General features: G+C 41.0%; 5 non-coding genes across 5 annotated transcripts; all 5 read left to right on the top strand.

The window, feature by feature from the left end:
* The first annotated feature begins 4,155 nt into the window (after positions 1-4,155).
* Positions 4,156-4,345, top strand: LOC141225659 (U2 spliceosomal RNA). The gene has a single exon (XR_012292925.1). It is a non-coding gene; the product is annotated as a U2 spliceosomal RNA (small nuclear RNA).
* Positions 4,346-5,460: 1,115 nt separating this feature from the next.
* LOC141225330 (U2 spliceosomal RNA) lies at positions 5,461-5,651 on the top strand. Its single transcript, XR_012292604.1, has one exon. It is a non-coding gene; the product is annotated as a U2 spliceosomal RNA (small nuclear RNA).
* A 6,395-nt stretch (positions 5,652-12,046) lies between these two features.
* Positions 12,047-12,236, top strand: LOC141225656 (U2 spliceosomal RNA). The gene has a single exon (XR_012292922.1). It is a non-coding gene; the product is annotated as a U2 spliceosomal RNA (small nuclear RNA).
* A 1,118-nt stretch (positions 12,237-13,354) lies between these two features.
* LOC141225611 (U2 spliceosomal RNA) lies at positions 13,355-13,545 on the top strand. Its single transcript, XR_012292882.1, has one exon. It is a non-coding gene; the product is annotated as a U2 spliceosomal RNA (small nuclear RNA).
* Positions 13,546-14,660: 1,115 nt separating this feature from the next.
* On the top strand, positions 14,661-14,851 carry LOC141225329 (U2 spliceosomal RNA). The gene has a single exon (XR_012292603.1). It is a non-coding gene; the product is annotated as a U2 spliceosomal RNA (small nuclear RNA).
* Positions 14,852-15,963: the final 1,112 nt, after the last annotated feature.

The following is a 15,963-nucleotide window of genomic DNA, read 5'->3' as shown; positions in this document are numbered from 1 at the left end:
CTATGACAGGTAAAATACCAAATCCCAAAACCTGGCTGCAGGACCTGCGGGAGTCCAAAAGGAGGGCTGAGAAGGAGCAGAAGGGCACTACTGGTAAGGTCAAAAGGGACCGGCAAAAGGCCGACACAGAAGCCCATGCCCAGTCTGGGTCTCCTAGTGCTGAGGGCGCTGAGTGGATAAAGGTGGGTCCTAAGAAAAAGAAAAAGGGTGGTTCGGAGGAGGCAGCAGGAGGTGAACAGATGGACACTTCTCCAGAAGGGGACGTGGACGCTGGACCCTCAGGGGTTTCGGTCTCCGCTGCTACAGGTGGGGACCGGGATCTTGCTGCCTCTGAAGAGTCAGAGGCTCTGCCTTGTGCGCAACCTCCTCCTATAGGACGACCTTCTACAGGTCAAACAGGGGCGGCGGAACCCCTCGGGGACCCACCTGATGAGGAACTGCATGGCCAGCCAATGGAGACCCAGCGGGTTCTGCCAGCCAGCCCTCCGAGCTATGCCAGTGTAGCGTCGGGTTTATATAAATGTGGTAATCTTTCCTCCTCCACGGAGACTCTCGTGACGATACTATCAGATGAGGAGGGAGGCGCAAGCCCAGTGGTCTGATCAGGTTCATCGGACAGGTAAATCCGTTGCTCTTAGTTACCTAAGTAAAATTTCTACATTTTCTAATGATGGCTGAACTGAAAGGTATTTCCCTCAACGTGAGAGGCATAAAATTTAACACGAGAAGAACTGCTCTTTTTAATTTTTTTACGTGTTTTACTGCATCTGTATTTTTTCTGCAAGAATGTAATATCCCACATGAAATGTCATATCAAAAATATAAAGATGAGTGGAAGTGTGGGCCATCTGTCTGGTCCGGATCGAATGCTGCAGGATCAGCGGGTGTAGCCATACTTTTTAAAGGGAACGTTTTAATTGATTTTATTCAGGAAATTTTACCAGGTCGTATTTTATTAGTGAAAGCTTTTATTGATGGTATTAGATGGCAGTTTTTAAATTTTTATGGATCCCCAGAGAAAAATGAAAGAGCCGAAATGCTTGATCTTTTACCATTATTTATTAATAACTCTGAACCTTTTATCTTAGCAGGGGATTTTAATTGTGTTTTAAAAGGTGAAAACCGGCGCTCCAGCTCTGTAAGCAGGAACTACGATAAAACCTCAGGTATGCTACATGATATAGTCAAAGATGCTAAATTGATAGACATATATAAAGAGTGTCATAGTGACAGCCCAGAGGACGCCGGTTTCACTTGGAGCAATGCTAATTGTAGCTCTAGGATTGATTTTATTTTTGGTTCAGATAAAACAATACCTGCCAAATGTGAAGTTTTAGCTAATATATTTTCAGACCATAAACTTTTATCCTTTACCATAAAAGTAAATGACAACAAAAAATGTGGTAAGAAAAGCTGGAAAATGAACGTATCCCTTTTAACCGACCCGCAGATTTTATCAGATTTTATTGAGTTTTATAGGAAATGTAGAAAAGGGAAAAAAACAAATGAGACTATGAGTGTATGGTGGGATAGAATGAAAGTAAAAATAAAAGACTTTTTTATTAAAAAGAGTATATGTAGAGCCAAAGAAAAATATGAAGAATATAGAATTTTAAATACCCGCCTACAAACATTATTTAAGCTCAGAGACAATGGGATAGATGTACAACTTGATATTTCAAACTTAAAAGAAGAGATTTCAAAATGGCTAGAACAAAAAGGAAAAGAGATAATTTTTCGTTCTAGAGTACAACATATAGAAGAAAATGAAAAGTGTTCCAGATATTTTTTTAGGAAAAATAAAAAAGAAAAAGTGATAATTGACCATATAGATGGTGAGAATAATATAAAAAATATGCTGGGTAAAGTTGAGGTTTTTTTTTCTAATCTTTTTAATGGAAAAAATATAGATAATAAATTAATGGATGATTCGCTGCAAGGACTAACAGCTGTTTTAGATCCCGCATCCCAAGAGTTTTTATCCCAAGTTTTAACGGAACAAGAAGTGTTAAAAACTATTAAAAGTTTTAAAACTGGAAAGGTCCCTGGTCCTGATGGCATCCCAATAGAATTTTATGTATGTTTTTATGATATTTTAAAAGATGATTTGTTTTATTTGTTTACTGAGGTTTTTAATAATAAGGTTTTATTAAATTCCTGGAAGAAAGGTGAAGTCTCCCTCCTATACAAAAAAGGTGATAAATCAAAATTAGAAAACTGGAGACCAATAACACTTTTAAATTGTGACTATAAAATAATGGCTAAAATTTGTGCAAATCGTCTAAAAGAAGTCATCAGCAAAGTTATTCATTCTAATCAAGTGTGTGGGGTGCCGGGGCGCAGTATATGGGACAATCTGAATTTAGTGAAAGACTGTATTGAGGATGTGAAAGACAGAAAGGGGAAAATGGCGATTTTATCTATTGATTTTGAAAAAGCATTTGACCGTGTCTCACACTTTTATCTTTTTAAAGTTTTAGAGAAAATGGGCATACCAGAAGGGTTTTTACTATCGCTTAAAGCATTTTACAAGGATTGTACAAGTAAGATTTTAGTGAATGGTTTTAAGACACAAGAGGTATTTTTACGGTCAGGGGTGAAACAGGGATGCCCTCTGTCCCCCCTACTGTTTATCTGTGCACTGGAACCAATGTTATGTGCAATACGCCAAAATAAACAGATATGCGGTGTCCCTCTGCCTGGAAGCGGTGGTTTGGAGGCCAAGGTTGTAGGCTACATGGATGACGTGGCGGTCTTGTGTACAGATGCACCATCACTTACGGCCACTCTCCATCAAGTGCAATCCTTTTGTCTAGCTTCTGGTTTTAAAATCAATTTTAATAAGTGTAACATTTTAAGTGTTGGGGGGATGATTTTACGTGGTGTACCAATTAATGTCTCCGAATCCATTTCCATTTTAGGTATATCATTCACTGAAAATAATGATGGTTATAATAGTTGGGAAACAGTTACACAGAAAGTAAATACGAAAATATGTATGTGGAACATGAGGAGACTTACAATGGAGGGTAAAGTATTGGTTTTAAAGATGGTGATTTTACCTCTTTTATTGTATCTTAGCATGGTTTTCCCCCCGCCTGTTAATGTTTTAAAAAAGATAACCAAAACCTGTTTTACCTTCTTTTGGAATTCAAAAATGGAAAAGCTGAAAAGAGAAATCGTGATGAAATCAAAAGTAAAAGGTGGTAAAGATTTTCCAGATTTTAATAGGTTTCTTTTAATCCATCTGTTCGTTTACTGTTTTAATGCCCTTTTTAAGAATCACTATTGGTCCTTTTTTATGCGTTTTAATACAGGATTTTTTATGAGAAAGTTTGGATGGTATGAAGTTAATATATCTGTGCCCCATGCTTTTAATTTGTCGACGCATTATGAGATTTTAAGGAAAATAGTGTCCGATTTTAATTTAGGGACTAAGAAAATAGAGGAATTAAGAAATAGTAAGAAACTAATTAAAGAAATACGTAAAAGTGAGGAAATATGTAATGTTGACAGATATGATGATGACAAATCTATGTCTATCTGGAAAATGATTAACGTTTTTTATCTTTTTAATGAACAGAGAGATCTGGCTTGGAGTTGCATGCACCGCTGTCTTCCTTGCCGGGCATTCCAATACAGAAGAGGATTTGTGAGGTCTGCCATCTGCCCAAGAGCCGGATGCCAAAACGAGGAAACGGTGGAACATCTATTATGGACATGTAATTTTGCAAAGGATTTCTGGAGAAGACTGCTCCCCCTACTGGAAAGGGTGGCAGACCTCAAGGACTTTACATATAAAACTGTGCTATACGGACTTATGGAATGCCCCACAATGGACCAGTACACAATGGCTTGGAAGACAGTGAACTGCGCCAAGTCATCTCTCTGGAAAGCGCGCAACATTGCTATTTTTAAACAAGATGTTTTATCAGTGAATGATGTTTTAAGTTTATGTTTATGTGAAATGTATACTTATTATTTAATTGACAAAAAGAAGAATGTACATATTTCCAAAAAATGGCTTGTTGACCAATGGAACCTAATTATTTAAAATCTTTGTATTTTTTTGTTTTGTAAATTTCATTTGTCTTTTAACGTTTGGTATTTGTGTAATTATGCTTGTAATTTGTTAAAGTTTTAATAAACGGTTTTATCCCTCTGCAGGGGTAGCCAAATTAAAAAAAAAAAATCTGTTCTTATCAGTTTAATATCTGATACGTCCCCTATCTGGGGACCATATATTAAATGGATTTTTAGAACAGGGAGATGGAAAAAGAGCTTGCTCTGTCCACTCCACGCATTGACCTGGTATTGCAGTATCTCCAGGACCGGTGCACCCCTTCTTTAATGCAGTTTCTAAAATCAGAAAGAATTGAATTCAATGTTTTTTGTTCATTTTGCTTGTTTGTCGGATTTTGGGATGGACTCTTTGGCTTTGCTTTTCTTCTCCTCATTGGATTTTTCATGTTCAAAGTTGCAGAAGCCAGATTACAAGCTCATTTTGGTTCAACTTCAGCAATTGTGCATTGCATTGCCATGTAATGTGATGCAATGCTATCTTTCTAGCTCTCCCTTTTTACTTCCTTTTGGATAAACAGACATATTAGGCAAGCATTTTGGAGCTTTCACCTAAATAACTACAGGTGGTGAGATAAGCTGCACAATATAATTGACCTTTCAGTATATTGTTGCACACACACCATCTATTTAGCAAATGCCCTTGTTATCAACAGCAGCCTTTTAAACTCACCTGAGCTAACAGGTATGTGCGCTGGTTACTCTGCTGCGCTTAAAATTTCTTTTTTGGTTTGCTACAATGCCTTTTCTGAAACGTTGTCTCCTTCTGCTGGAACACTGACTTCTTTCATTTAATGCCTGCAGACTATAAAAGAGAACCCAACCCAAAAAGTTTGGTTGATTAGTCTGTGGCATTCTGTTAAACTGTTGCTTATGGCGGTCTCTGTGAGCTTCTCAGCGACATTCAGCCAGCCAGGTATCCTGCCTGCAGTAGATGGAATGTGGCAATGGAACGCTGGCTGCGCGTGTCATAATAGGCTCTGAGCCTTTATATACCTGTGCACAGCAGCAGCCACCTTCAGTCTGCTGCTGGACAGCCAGCAGCAGCAGCAGCAGGAGAGGTATGTAATCAGGAGCCCTCCTGCTAAGGGTAGACAGCTGCTCGTTCCACCCCACCCCCCGCCTTAATTGGTTCTCCTCCCTTCCAACGGTGTTGAGGCGGGTGGGAACAGCAGGGGGTGAAGGTGCTGTGTTTAAAGAGGTGGAGTTATGCAGATCTAAAACGCGTGGATTGCAGCAGCAGCAAGCCGAAAAGTGCAGGCATGTAAGGGATCTAGAGGTTGACAACATGTCTTCTTAACGGGAGTCCAGGAGCTCATCTCCACAAATGGACTTTTCAGGATCCTTGGGTGGCTCCATAGTTTGAAACCAATTCTGGTTATCGCTTCTCGGCCTTTTGGCTAAGATCAAGTGTAGTATCTGTTCTTATCAGTTTAATATCTGATACGTCCCCTATCTGGGGACCATATATTAAATGGATTTTTAGAACAGGGAGATGGAAAAAGAGCTTGCTCTGTCCACTCCACGCATTGACCTGGTATTGCAGTATCTCCAGGACCGGTGCACCCCTTCTTTAATGCAGTTTCTAAAATCAGAAAGAATTGAATTCAATGTTTTTTGTTCATTTTGCTTGTTTGTCGGATTTTGGGATGGACTCTTTGGCTTTGCTTTTCTTCTCCTCATTGGATTTTTCATGTTCAAAGTTGCAGAAGCCAGATTACAAGCTCATTTTGGTTCAACTTCAGCAACTGTGCATTGCATTGCCATGTAATGTGATGCAATGCTATCTTTCTAGCTCTCCCTTTTTACTTCCTTTTGGATAAACAGACATATTAGGCAAGCATTTTGGAGCTTTCACCTAAATAACTACAGGTGGTGAGATAAGCTGCACAATATAATTGACCTTTCAGTATATTGTTGCACACACACCATCTATTTAGCAAATGCCCTTGTTATCAACAGCAGCCTTTTAAACTCACCTGAGCTAACAGGTATGTGCGCTGGTTACTCTGCTGCGCTTAAAATTTCTTTTTTGGTTTGCTACAATGCCTTTTCTGAAACGTTGTCTCCTTCTGCTGGAACACTGACTTCTTTCATTTAATGCCTGCAGACTATAAAAGAGAACCCAACCCAAAAAGTTTGGTTGATTAGTCTGTGGCATTCTGTTAAACTGTTGCTTATGGCGGTCTCTGTGAGCTTCTCAGCGACATTCAGCCAGCCAGGTATCCTGCCTGCAGTAGATGGAATGTGGCAATGGAACGCTGGCTGCGCGTGTCATAATAGGCTCTGAGCCTTTATATACCTGTGCACAGCAGCAGCCACCTTCAGTCTGCTGCTGGACAGCCAGCAGCAGCAGCAGCAGGAGAGGTATGTAATCAGGAGCCCTCCTGCTAAGGGTAGACAGCTGCTCGTTCCACCCCACCCCCTGCCTTAATTGGTTCTCCTCCCTTCCAACGGTGTTGAGGCGGGTGGGAACAGCAGGGGGTGAAGGTGCTGTGTTTAAAGAGGTGGAGTTATGCAGATCTAAAACGCGTGGATTGCAGCAGCAGCAAGCCGAAAAGTGCAGGCATGTAAGGGATCTAGAGGTTGACAACATGTCTTCTTAACGGGAGTCCAGGAGCTCATCTCCACAAATGGACTTTTCAGGATCCTTGGGTGGCTCCGTAGTTTGAAACCAATTCTGGTTATCGCTTCTCGGCCTTTTGGCTGAGACCAAGTGCTTCACAGCAGGAGGTTTCAGTTGAAGGGCACTCAGGTACCCCTCTCCTTGGCCTGGCAGGATCGTCCACTTCGGTGGGCTTCACCTGCCTGCTGCTATTAGGGAGAGGGATTAGTCCTAGGGTAACGGGCAGCGATCCCCCAGCCTTCAGGTGCTTTATCTCAAAGCTCTGAAGGCGCAGATTGCAGGCGGTTGCAATTTGCATTTTGTTGCGCCATACCATGGAGGTTGACCCCAACCTCGTGCCTCTATATGCAAGGCTTAAGAACACCATAAGGGTCCGCTTTACGGCTGGTGGTTCCGATATGCGGAATCTGGGATATGTAGTCCAGGACGTGCTTGAGAAACTGCTCCACGTCAGAACCAACGAAATCCTTTCTATCCAGGATTATCCTCGACGTGGAGATTATGATGTAACCTTTACTGGCGAAGGTATTTTCAAAGATGTTTTGTCCAGAGTTAAGTCGGTAGAAAATAGCCCTGGTCTAAAAGGGATTCAGATCATCGAGCACGTCCTGGATGAGGTAAAGATGGTGGTTGTGAAAATCTTCTCACCCTTCATAACAGCACCAGAGGTTATTTCCTTTTTGTCAGTTTATTTTAAAAGTGTGAAATTGATTGGGAAAGTGTTGAATGAGTTTAACATCTGGACCTCAAAATGGAAGTTTTTAGTAAAATGTGAAAGAGACCCTAAATTCCCTGGAGGTGTGAGACTTCCTCCAGCTCGATTTAAAATAGGGCAAACTAATGGGGATTTTTTTTTCTCAGGAATGCCACTTTTCTGTAGGTATTGTGGTCTCTATGGGCACTCTAAGGATAGTTGTGGTGCCACTTGTAGAAATTGTGCCAGTACTGAACATGACACAAAGGAGTGCCCAAATGAAAAAAAATGCTCTTTTTGTCGGACACCTGGTCATTTCTATTTTTCTTGCCCTCACAGGTTCAGAGAGGATGAACAAAAACAAAAGGAGAAGTCCAAGACATCCGGGAATGGACGGGCCAATCAGACCACCCCTCAGGAGGAGGAACAACAACCTGGAGCCTCGGGAGGTGATAAGGGCGCTTCGACTAGTAACAATCCCTCCGAGTCAATGACAGGTAACTCACAGGAGCCCAGGAGCTGGCTGAAAGACCATAAGGAGGCTAAAAGGAAGGCTGAGAAAGATCATAAAGGGGCGGTCGGTAAGGCCAAAAAAGAACGCCAAAAGGCTGACACCGAGCCCAAAATTCCCACTGGGTCTCACGAGAGCGAGGGCGGTACGTGGCATTTGGTGAGGTCTCATAATAAGAAAAAGAATGGTTCCGTGGAGGTGGCTAATAGGGAGGAGATGGATACATCCCCTCACGGGGGTGTAGACTCTGGAATCCCGAGGTCCCGGGGCTCTGCTGCCCCAGGTGGGGCCCCGAACCTGGCTGCCTCCGGGGACTCTGAGGCTCCGCCATGTGCGCAGCCTGCCCCTGTGTTACGACCCTCTGCGGGTCAGCAGGGGAGTGCGGAGCCTCTCGGAGACCCACCTGACGAGGACCTAAATGGTCAGCCTATGGAGACCCAGTGTAACCTTTCTCTCAATATCCTTCCGAGCTACACCCCAGTAGCGTCGGGTCTTAATTTAAGTGAATGTTCCTTCTCCGATGATGAAGACTCTTTGATAACGGTGGATTCAGAAGAGGGCGTTGGTGAAAGTCCAAGTGGTCTGATCCGTCCATCGGATAGGTAAAGTCCAGTTTTTGTTTCTTCCTAACCATTTGCTATGATGGCTGACATTAGTGGTGTTTCCCTCAATGTGAGAGGCATAGGATCCAAGACCAGAAGAGCTACTGTTTTACATTTTTTAACCTGTTTTACAGCTTCTGTTTTCTTTTTACAAGAATGTCATATCCCTCATAAGATTTCTTACAAAAAATATAAGGAAGAGTGGAAACATGGTCCATCGGTCTGGTCTGGATCAAATGCAACCGGATCAGCCGGGGTAGCTATACTTTTTAAGGGAAATGTGTCTATTGATTTTATCCAAGATATTTTACCGGGTCGTATTCTTTTAGTTAAGGCTTTTATTGATGGGACAAGATGGCAGTTTTTAAATTTTTATGGGTCACCTGATAAAAATGAAAGGGCTGATATGCTGGAAATTTTACCTTTATTTATTAACATTTCTGAACCTTTTATCCTGGCAGGTGATTTTAATTGTATTTTAAAAGGCGAAAGCCGACGCTCCGGTTCCGTGAGTAGAAATTATGACAAAACGTCTGGAATGTTAAGCAATATTATAAATGATTGTAAATTAACTGATGTGTATAAAGAATGTAACAAGGATAGCCCTATAGACGCTGGTTTCACCTGGAGCAATTCTACATGTAGCTCCAGGATAGATTTTGTTTTAGGTTCAGAAAAAATACTGCCAGTGAAATGTGAAGTTTTAACTAATATTCTCTCAGATCACAAGGTTTTATCTTTTAGAGTGAGGATTAATGGAAAGAAGAAATGTGGTAAGAAATCTTGGAAATTGAATGTGTCCCTTTTAAAAGATCCACAAATTTTATCGGATTTTATTGAGTTTTATGTAAAGTGTAGAAAAAGGAAAAACCCCAATATTTCTTTTAGCTCCTGGTGGGATAGAATGAAAATAAACATTAAAGATTTCTTTATAAAGAAAAGCATACAAAAAGCTAAAGAAAAGTTTGAGATCTATAATTTTCTTATATCAGGTTACAGACATTGTACAAATTCAAAGACAATGGTCTGGATGTAGGTAATGATATATTGAGTCTTAAAGGAGAAATTTCAAAGTGGTTGGAACAAAAAGGAAAAGAACTGATTTTTCGTTCAAAGGTAAAACACGTAGAAGAGGATGAGACTTGTTCCAGGTATTTTTTTAAGAAAAACAAACAGGCGAAAACAATAATTGATAACATAGATGGAGATAATAATATCAACGTTATATTGGATAAGGTAAATGTCTATTTTAATGATCTTTTTAATGTAAAAACTGTAGACCATGATTTAATACACACTTTCCTGGGGGAGATCAAGTCCACCCTAGATGCTGATGCCCAAAGTTTTTTATCCCAACCTCTATGTGAGGAAGAGATTTTAGAAACCATGAAGAGTTTTAAAAATGGTAAAGTGCCCGGCCCTGATGGTATCCCCATAGAGTTTTATATAAGTTTTTATGATATTTTAAAAGATGATTTGTTTAATTTGTTTTCCGAAGTTTTTAATAATAAGGTTTTACTCAACTCATGGAAGAAAGGTGAGGTATCACTACTATACAAAAAAGGTGACAAAACGGATCTTAAAAACTGGAGGCCGATAACTCTTTTAAATAGTGATTACAAAATTATGGCTAAGATCTGTGCAAATCGGTTGAAAAAGGTGATACATAAAGTAATTCATGCAAATCAGGTATGCGGGGTACCTGGGCGTAGTATCTGGGACAATTTAAACCTGGTGAAAGATTGTATTGAAGATGTAAAAACCAGAAAGACAAAGATGTCAATCCTAGCGGTGGATTTTGAGAAAGCTTTTGACCGCGTGTCTCATTTTTATCTTTTTAAAGTTTTAGAAAAAATGGGCATTCCGGGTGGGTTTTTATTGTCTCTTAAAGCTTTTTATAATGATTGTACGAGTAAGATTTTAGTTAATGGTTTTAAAACAAAAGAGGTAGTTTTAAAATCAGGGGTGAAGCAGGGTTGCCCTTTGTCCCCCCTGCTTTTTATATGTGCTATAGAACCCCTTTTATGTACAATACGCCGGGATAAGCAAATATGTGGAGTACCCTTACCCGGAGGGAACGGTCTACAAGTTAAAGTTGTAAGCTATATGGATGATGTAGCAGTGTTTGGATGTGATGTACCTTCAATACAAAAAACGATAAGCCAAATTCAGTCTTTTTGTACAGTTTCCGGTTTTAAAATTAATCTTACTAAATGTAATATTTTAAATGTCGGGGGGATGAGTTTACATGATGTACCAATTGCAGTTACAGATTCCATTACTATTTTAGGTGTTTCTTTTAATGAATCTAATAATGGTTTTAATAGCTGGGATGCGGCAGCACAGAAAATTAATCAGAAAATCTGCATGTGGAATATGAGAAAGCTGTCAATGGAAGGTAAAGTTCTGATTGTAAAAATGGTGATATTACCTATCCTGTTATATCTTAGTTTGGTGTTCCCCCCTCCTACAAATTTGTTGAAACGAATTACAAAAGTATGTTTTACCTTTTTTTGGGGCTCAAAAATGGAGAAACTCAAAAGAGAAATTGTGACAAAGCCAAAGGTTAAAGGTGGGAAAGATTTCCCTGTTTTAGATAAGTTTCTTTTAATACATTTTTTCTGTTTCTGTTTTAAAACCCTTTTTAAAGATAATTACCTTTCCTATTTTATGCGTTTTAACACTGGTTTTCTCATGAGAAGGTTTGGTTGGTTTGAAACGGTTTTATCCTTTCCTTATGCTTTTAACCTACCTGCACATTATGAGATTTTAAAGAAAATTATTCTTGATTTTAATTTGAATAAGAAACAGACAGGGGATCTATGTAACAGCAAGACACTACTCAAACAAATTAGTACTGATGTGACGTTGTGTGATATTGAACGTTATGATGATGACAAAACTGTACACATATGGAAAATGATTAACGCCCCTTATCTTTTTAATGTACAGAAAGACATGTCTTGGAGCTGCGCACACCACTGTCTTCCTTGCCGGGCATTCCAGTACAGAAGAGGTTTTGTGAGGTCTGCCATCTGCCCAAGAGAAGGTTGTCAAGAAGAAGAGACAGTGAAGCATCTTTTATGGACTTGTGCTTTTGCTAAAGAGTTCTGGAGAAGATTAATCCCCCTGCTGGAGAAAATGGTGGACCTCAAGGACTTTAATTTTGCATCAGTGTTATATGGTCTTCTGGAATGCCCAACAATGGACCAAAAAATAATGGCGTGGAAGATAGTGAATTGTGCCAAGATAGCGCTCTGGAATGCTAGAAATATTGCTGTTTTTAAACATGAAATGTTACCAGTAGATGATGTTTTAGCCTTTTGTAAAAGTGAAATGTACATATACTATTTATTGGACAGGAAAAAGAATGTAACGTTGGCAGGCAAATGGCTTTTTAACCTATGGAATATTTGAAGTCTTGTAAAATTTGCTGTGATGGAATTTTTATTTTTCTTTGAAGTCCCGAAAGTGTAATGTGGATGTAATGGTTTTATTTCTGTAATTTGTTAAATTTTAAATAAACGGTTTTTATCCCCATGTGGGGGATAGCCAAATTAAAAAAAAAAATCTGTTCTTATCAGTTTAATATCTGATACGTCCCCTATCTGGGGACCATATATTAAATGGATTTTTAGAACAGGGAGATGGAAAAAGAGCTTGCTCTGTCCACTCCACGCATTGACCTGGTATTGCAGTATCTCCAGGACCGGTGCACCCCTTCTTTAATGCAGTTTCTAAAATCAGAAAGAATTGAATTCAATGTTTTTTGTTCATTTTGCTTGTTTGTCGGATTTTGGGATGGACTCTTTGGCTTTGCTTTTCTTCTCCTCATTGGATTTTTCATGTTCAAAGTTGCAGAAGCCAGATTACAAGCTCATTTTGGTTCAACTTCAGCAACTGTGCATTGCATTGCCATGTAATGTGATGCAATGCTATCTTTCTAGCTCTCCCTTTTTACTTCCTTTTGGATAAACAGACATATTAGGCAAGCATTTTGGAGCTTTCACCTAAATAACTACAGGTGGTGAGATAAGCTGCACAATATAATTGACCTTTCAGTATATTGTTGCACACACACCATCTATTTAGCAAATGCCCTTGTTATCAACAGCAGCCTTTTAAACTCACCTGAGCTAACAGGTATGTGCGCTGGTTACTCTGCTGCGCTTAAAATTTCTTTTTTGGTTTGCTACAATGCCTTTTCTGAAACGTTGTCTCCTTCTGCTGGAACACTGACTTCTTTCATTTAATGCCTGCAGACTATAAAAGAGAACCCAACCCAAAAAGTTTGGTTGATTAGTCTGTGGCATTCTGTTAAACTGTTGCTTATGGCGGTCTCTGTGAGCTTCTCAGCGACATTCAGCCAGCCAGGTATCCTGCCTGCAGTAGATGGAATGTGGCAATGGAACGCTGGCTGCGCGTGTCATAATAGGCTCTGAGCCTTTATATACCTGTGCACAGCAGCAGCCACCTTCAGTCTGCTGCTGGACAGCCAGCAGCAGCAGCAGCAGCAGGAGAGGTATGTAATCAGGAGCCCTCCTGCTAAGGGTAGACAGCTGCTCGTTCCACCCCACCCCCCGCCTTAATTGGTTCTCCTCCCTTCCAACGGTGTTGAGGCGGGTGGGAACAGCAGGGGGTGAAGGTGCTGTGTTTAAAGAGGTGGAGTTATGCAGATCTAAAACGCGTGGATTGCAGCAGCAGCAAGCCGAAAAGTGCAGGCATGTAAGGGATCTAGAGGTTGACAACATGTCTTCTTAACGGGAGTCCAGGAGCTCATCTCCACAAATGGACTTTTCAGGATCCTTGGGTGGCTCCGTAGTTTGAAACCAATTCTGGTTATCGCTTCTCGGCCTTTTGGCTAAGATCAAGTGTAGTATCTGTTCTTAACAGTTTATTATCTGATACGTCCCCTATCTGGGGACCATATATTAAATGGATTTTTAGAACAGGGAGATGGAAAAAGAGCTTGCTCTGTCCACTCCACGCATTGACCTGGTATTGCAGTATCTCCAGGACCGGTGCACCCCTTCTTTAATGCAGTTTCTAAAATCAGAAAGAATTGAATTCAATGTTTTTTGTTCATTTTGCTTGTTTGTCGGATTTTGGGATGGACTCTTTGGCTTTGCTTTTCTTCTCCTCATTGGATTTTTCATGTTCAAAGTTGCAGAAGCCAGATTACAAGCTCATTTTGGTTCAACTTCAGCAACTGTGCATTGCATTGCCATGTAATGTGATGCAATGCTATCTTTCTAGCTCTCCCTCTTTACTTCCTTTTGGATAAACAGACATATTAGGCAAGCATTTTGGAGCTTTCACCTAAATAACTACAGGTGGTGAGATAAGCTGCACAATATAATTGACCTTTCAGTATATTGTTGCACACACACCATCTATTTAGCAAATGCCCTTGTTATCAACAGCAGCCTTTTAAACTCACCTGAGCTAACAGGTATGTGCGCTGGTTACTCTGCTGCGCTTAAAATTTCTTTTTTGGTTTGCTACAATGCCTTTTCTGAAACGTTGTCTCCTTCTGCTGGAACACTGACTTCTTTCATTTAATGCCTGCAGACTATAAAAGAGAACCCAACCCAAAAAGTTTGGTTGATTAGTCTGTGGCATTCTGTTAAACTGTTGCTTATGGCGGTCTCTGTGAGCTTCTCAGCGACATTCAGCCAGCCAGGTATCCTGCCTGCAGTAGATGGAATGTGGCAATGGAACGCTGGCTGCGCGTGTCATAATAGGCTCTGAGCCTTTATATACCTGTGCACAGCAGCAGCCACCTTCAGTCTGCTGCTTGACAGCCAGCAGCAGCAGCAGCAGGAGAGGCATGTAATCAGGAGCCTTCCTGCTAAGGGTAGACAGCTGCTCGTTCCACCCCACCCCCTGCCTTAATTGGTTCTCCTCCCTTCCAACGGTGTTGAGGCGGGTGGGAACAGCAGGGGGTGAAGGTGCTGTGTTTAAAGAGGTGGAGTTATGCAGATCTAAAACGCGTGGATTGCAGCAGCAGCAAGCCGAAAAGTGCAGGCATGTAAGGGATCTAGAGGTTGACAACATGTCTTCTTAACGGGAGTCCAGGAGCTCATCTCCACAAATGGACTTTTCAGGATCCTTGGGTGGCTCCGTAGTTTGAAACCAATTCTGGTTATCGCTTCTCGGCCTTTTGGCTAAGATCAAGTGTAGTATCTGTTCTTATCAGTTTAATATCTGATACGTCCCCTATCTGGGGACCATATATTAAATGGATTTTTAGAACAGGGAGATGGAAAAAGAGCTTGCTCTGTCCACTCCACGCATTGACCTGGTATTGCAGTATCTCCAGGACCGGTGCACCCCTTCTTTAATGCAGTTTCTAAAATCAGAAAGAATTGAATTCAATGTTTTTTGTTCATTTTGCTTGTTTGTCGGATTTTGGGATGGACTCTTTGGCTTTGCTTTTCTTCTCCTCATTGGATTTTTCATGTTCAAAGTTGCAGAAGCCAGATTACAAGCTCATTTTGGTTCAACTTCAGCAACTGTGCATTGCATTGCCATGTAATGTGATGCAATGCTATCTTTCTAGCTCTCCCTTTTTACTTCCTTTTGGATAAACAGACATATTAGGCAAGCATTTTGGAGCTTTCACCTAAATAACTACAGGTGGTGAGATAAGCTGCACAATATAATTGACCTTTCAGTATATTGTTGCACACACACCATCTATTTAGCAAATGCCCTTGTTATCAACAGCAGCCTTTTAAACTCACCTGAGCTAACAGGTATGTGCGCTGGTTACTCTGCTGCGCTTAAAATTTCTTTTTTGGTTTGCTACAATGCCTTTTCTGAAACGTTGTCTCCTTCTGCTGGAACACTGACTTCTTTCATTTAATGCCTGCAGACTATAAAAGAGAACCCAACCCAAAAAGTTTGGTTGATTAGTCTGTGGCATTCTGTTAAACTGTTGCTTATGGCGGTCTCTGTGAGCTTCTCAGCGACATTCAGCCAGCCAGGTATCCTGCCTGCAGTAGATGGAATGTGGCAATGGAACGCTGGCTGCGCGTGTCATAATAGGCTCTGAGCCTTTATATACCTGTGCACAGCAGCAGCCACCTTCAGTCTGCTGCTGGACAGCCAGCAGCAGCAGCAGCAGGAGAGGTATGTAATCAGGAGCCCTCCTGCTAAGGGTAGACAGCTGCTCGTTCCACCCCACCCCCCGCCTTAATTGGTTCTCCTCCCTTCCAACGGTGTTGAGGCGGGTGGGAACAGCAGGGGGTGAAGGTGCTGTGTTTAAAGAGGTGGAGTTATGCAGATCTAAAACGCGTGGATTGCAGCAGCAGCAAGCCGAAAAGTGCAGGCATGTAAGGGATCTAGAGGTTGACAACATGTCTTCTTAACGGGAGTCCAGGAGCTCATCTCCACAAATGGACTTTTCAGGATCCTTGGGTGGCTCCGTAGTTTGAAACCAATTCTG

This window comes from Phyllobates terribilis, unplaced genomic scaffold (genome assembly GCF_046119375.1).
Source record: "Phyllobates terribilis strain yellow unplaced genomic scaffold, ASM4611937v1 Scaffold_404__1_contigs__length_1715579, whole genome shotgun sequence".
Classification (NCBI taxonomy): Eukaryota; Metazoa; Chordata; class Amphibia; order Anura; family Dendrobatidae; genus Phyllobates; species Phyllobates terribilis.
This window is presented reverse-complemented; position numbering and strand designations above follow the sequence as displayed.